Here is a 5,187-nt window from a genome sequence, read left to right on the forward strand (position 1 = left end):
TCATGAAAATAGGCATGAGCAGTGGACAAAAGCTTACGCAACCCAAGCCTGGCAATCAAAAGGCCACACATACCCCCTCTAAGCAACCGAGTCCTCCTCCTGGACCCTTTGAAAAGAAGTCCCAAGAGAAACCCAGGACTCCTGAGCAGCATATCCTCCCTGTACTTTCCCTTTGAGCATGCCCCGTGGCCTTGCTGTGTGCCTGCTCTCAAATCTTTGAGCAAGACTCCGAGGATGCAGAGACATCTGGTCAACACAGAAACCCCTTCGGAACACCCTTCGAAAGGTAATTCCAGTATGCTAAATTGGGCACACTCTTTTTTAAACTGTCTTCCAACATGGAAAGTCCTGTGCTATTCATATAATACAGCTTGCTGCAGAACTTGAAAAATCATCAAAAATGGGGTTTAAAAATAGGTTAAGCATGTGTATTTAAAAATATCTCTGTAGCAGCGCTTACTATAGTCTCAATAACACTTATTATATGAAAGAATGAATCAAACCTGAGTGATAAACAATTTATTTGGGCTAGAGAGATGACTCAGACGTTAAGAGCATTGGCTGCTCTTTCCAAGGTGCTGAGTTCAATTTCCAGCAACTACATGGTGGCTCACAAACCATTGAAGATGAGATCTGGTGCCCTCACCTGGAGCGCTGGTGTACTTGCAGGCAGAACACTGTATACATAATACATAAATAAATTTTTTTAAGATTTACTTATTATTTATACAACATTCTGCCTGCACACCAGATCTTACTATAGATTTATTGAACACTTCATGCCCTCTCCTGGCTTTCAAAAGTTACAAGCACAAATGAATTCTACAGGTGCTGACATTCTGAGCTCAGCGGGCGCCTGGGCTTTCTCAGGTTCTCTTGGGGTGGGGGTGGGGGGAAGCTTGGGCCCCATCAAGTACCAAACTGGAAGTGCATCCTCCGGGCAGAGACGCGTAAAGTGCGGGGTCAAAGGAGCTCAGGGCTCCAAAACCGGAGCTAGGCAGCAAGAAGGGCCTGGCCGGACGTGGACTTGACAGTGGCTCGTTTGTGAGCAGCTCGAAGCTCTGAAAACGAGAGAGGCTGAGGCAGAAGCCCGGTTTTGAACCAGCGCGGACAGGCCGGCGAAGGGCCGAAGCTCACGGTGGCCAGCAGCGTGTCTACCTGACCGACAGTCAGTGAATTCTTCAGGGCGGAGGGGAGTCCTTCCTTCCCCAGAATAAATGACAAGTCTCAGAGGGTCATGGCGAAGACACTGTGTCAGCCCTGGAAGCGAAGCCAGTTTATTTCCTGCGAAACAGGGACTTAGAAACCTTGGGCAGTGGGAGGGGTTTTGGAGGTGAATGTGTTTGATTCGTTGGGATTTTGAATGTGTTTGATTCGTTGGGGTTTTGGAGGTGAATGTGTTTGATTCGTGCTAGGAATACTTCATTGAAATGAGTGGTACAGTCCTACTGTAAGAGGGGGAACACAGTACTTAGTTATTCTGTGGGTGGGGGCAGAACTTCAGGTACGGTTAAAGGTCATTTGCTGAAATGCTAAGGTCTCATTAGCATAGTATGGGCTATATCCAGGAATCCCCTGGTGCTTGCTAAACAGGTTTCTTTTCTTTTCTTTTAAAGATGTATTTATTATATTTACAATGTTCTGTCTGCATGTACTCCTGAACGCCAGCAGAGAGCACCAGATCTCCTTATAGATGGTTGTGAGCCACCACAAGTTTGCTGGGAATTGAACTCAGGAGTGCTGGAAGAGCAGCCAGTGCTCTTAACCTCTGAGCTATCTCTCCGGCCCCCGAACAGGTTTCTTAACAGGAAAGTGTTGAGCCTGTAGTCTTCCTGAGGGCTATGTGACTCTCCTTAGAGGAGCTGGGGTTTCCCCGGCTCAGGGGAAGAGGAGGGGACCCAGCTGAGGAAGGGAGTCTGTCATTTTGGCACCAAGCTCACGGGCTATCTGGTAATCACAGACTTCAACCTTACCATCAGGGTCCAACAAGGCACAAGTATGGGAAAAGAGTGGCCTGTGGCTATCCAGAGTCATAAGCAGATGGTAGTGAGATGAATCAGAGGTCAATGAGATTTTTTTCAAAAAGATTTATTAATGCTTTTGTTTTATGTGTATTTTACCTGCATGTATGTGTGCATTCACAGTGTCTGAGGAGGCCAGAAGAGGAGATCCCCTGAAACTGGAGATACGATTGTGAACTGCCACATGGGTTCTGGGGGAAGGGCTGCTCATCTCTGAGCCGTCTCTCCCATCCTGACACGGGTCTTTTATGCATGCGAATGAAAAACAGCTTAATTAATTAGATAACACTGCAGGGGTCAATGGCTAGGGTACACCTGGCTTCCTTCGGTCAGTTCATCTTATTCCGTGTATCAGAGGAGGTGATACGACAGTAACGGAAGAGTCATGTTACTTTTCTCATCGCTGTGATGGAAATAACCTAAGGAAGGAAAGATTTAGCTTGGCTCACAGTTTCAGAGAGTCACAGTCCGCCATAGTGGAGACTGCCAAGAACAATGGCTGGGCTAGTTCCCTGGTGACGGGAGCTTCGGGCTTCTGGAAGACAGGACACAGAGAGCTGAGCTGGAATGAGGAAAGAGCATCACCTTCAAAGACCCACCCCTAGTTCTCCTCTTCTGGTTATTAAACAGGTAGGTCTTCTCCAGGTCATTCAGTACACACATATCCTGAGGGGTACAACCACAAAAATGCTCCTTGTAGGACAACTGTGTGCTGAAGAATGGCATTGTATTGGCTAGGTTTGTGTCAACTTGACACAAGCTACAGTCACCAGAGAGGAAAGAGTTGAGGAAATGCCTCCATGAGACCCAGCTGTACGGCTTTTTCTCAATCAGTGCTCAGTGAGGGAGGGCCCAGCCCCTTGTGGGTCGTCCTGGGTCCTCTAAGAAAACAGGCTGAGCAAGCCAGCCAGCAGCACCCCTCCCTGACCTCTGCATCAGCTCCTGACCCCAGGTCCCTGCTCTATTTGAGTTCCCATCCTGCCTTTCTTTGATGATGCCCAGCAATGAGAAAGTATAAGCTGAATAAACCCTTTCCTCCCCAGCTTGCTTTTTGGTCATGATATTTGGTTGCAGCAACAGAAACCTTAACTAGGACAGCATCCTGTGACACGCCACGAGGTCTGGATGCAGCATCCCTCCATGCCCTGAGGAACAAAGGACAGACTTCCAAGTGCTTGACAGACCAGGCCCAGGACCCCTGCAGGAAGGCTGGTAACTGTGAGCTAGATGGGGTAAATTTCTTAATTAAGTTCTCATCCCACTCTTCCTCCACGGGAGACTCCTTGGGCCACTTATTTTCACAGCCCTTGGATAAACACTCAGCAAGGCTCTGTTTTCCCCGATATGCTCTTGGCCTCATTAGAAGTGAGAATGATAAATATGCCTTTCTTGTAGCTTAGGAACATTTCTTCGCCGGGTTCCTACTCAGAGTAGGCTGGGTCAAGAGCCGTTTTCAATTCTGAACAGTTCTCTGTTTCTAGGCTAGTGCGACATTTGTTAGCTTAACTCTCAAAGAAACCATGAGTCTTGTCCCTTCTGCCAATAGGCGCATTCACAGACGCGTTGTGAGCATGGCTCAGTGGGCTTCAGTGTAGTCAACGGCATTGCACAACCACTAGTAGTAGCAAGAGATATCCACCCTGTCCCCAAAGAGCATCCTCACTCTTTTTTTCTCCTTGCCCCAACCTCACTCTACGCCCGAGATCTATGTGACCACCAGTCTAATTTCTGCCTTTGTGGATTTACCCTTTTCAGATATGTCAGACAGACAGATTCACACACACTACATGGGTGGCTTGTTTCACTTAGCACAGTGTCTTCAAGAGTCACCCGTGTGGTGGCGTGGCTGAATCTAATTTGTTTACTATTGGCTACAGTCCACTCTATGGCCGTTTCATTTGTCCGCCATTCAGGAGACATTCGGGCTGTTTCTACCTTTTGGCCTCTACGAATACTGTCGCTACAATCATTTTCAAAGCTTTCGGATGCACACAGGGTTTCACTGGTCTTTAGCTGTTAAATATCACACGGGGCTTGTGCGTGTAGAGAGCTGACTCCAAGGGCAAGATCTCAGACTCATGTTTAGCTCATGCGTTTCCGAGGCCCTTTCCCGGGGCAGTCTGCCCTCATGGCTGTGGCAGGGAGACAGGAGAAAGCCAACAGCCAACAGTAAACAGCAATCCACAAAGAGAACACTGCTCTTTCTGGAAACCCATAGTCAGGAACTCCAGGACAACCGTTCAAGCGGAACTTCCCCAGCAATTCTGCTGGATGGCGGAATCACCTGCCTCAAAAGATGCTGGGGGGTGTGAGCGCCCGATGTGAAGATGCTTTACTGTTCATCTGCTGCTCCCATCTGCCTGCTATTTTTCCTTTACTTCTGCTTGTTACATGATTTACTCATTGAAACCTAAGTACAGCTACGGTATCATTCTCCAGGGAGCAGCCATGTTTCATGGATTGTCCAGTTTCTGCTTTCTTTCTCCTCCCATCCCCTTTTAATGGCAATTACTTCGTGACTAACTCAAGTGTGATAGTCTTATCTTTAGGTTTGGTTTTGTTGCTTGTGTTTGGACAGGAGTTCTCTGCTGGAACTCACTCTGTAGACCAGGCTGGCCTTGAATTCTCAGAGATCCACCTGCCTCTGCCTCCCAAGTGCTGGGACTAAAGGCGGGCACCGCTACCAGTCAGCAGCAAGATTCTTAATAAGGGGAATTCTCACCTTCATCCAACGTGTTCAAGGAGCACACATTGACTCAGATGCTTCGGATGGACAGACAGACATTTCCGCCCAGGAGGGTTGTTACTGTCCCTGTTTATACTGGAAACAGCTAAGGTGAACATGTTCAGAAGTCCTGAACTCACTTAAATGACCTTCAGGAGATTTATTAAAATGCTAACTAATAGGCCACTGTGAAGATACAGTGGTTGGCTCACCCGCTCACCTGCTCACACCTGAGTGGCTTCCACGTGTCAGCGATCGTGAAGTAACGCTGGGAAGTATTCTGCTGTCCACATCTTTCAACACTCTACTCTCAGTCCCTTCAGGAGTGCGATCAGCTCTGTAGCCGCTAGGTCACCCGAGAGTTCCGTTTTCACCTGTCAAGCACTGTGCTGTGTTCAGCCGCCCACCCGCAGAACTCTCCTAGAATGCTGTTGGTCAGCC

The sequence above is a fragment of the Meriones unguiculatus genome, chromosome 8 (genome assembly GCF_030254825.1).
Source record: "Meriones unguiculatus strain TT.TT164.6M chromosome 8, Bangor_MerUng_6.1, whole genome shotgun sequence".
NCBI classification, from domain to species: domain Eukaryota; kingdom Metazoa; phylum Chordata; class Mammalia; order Rodentia; family Muridae; genus Meriones; species Meriones unguiculatus.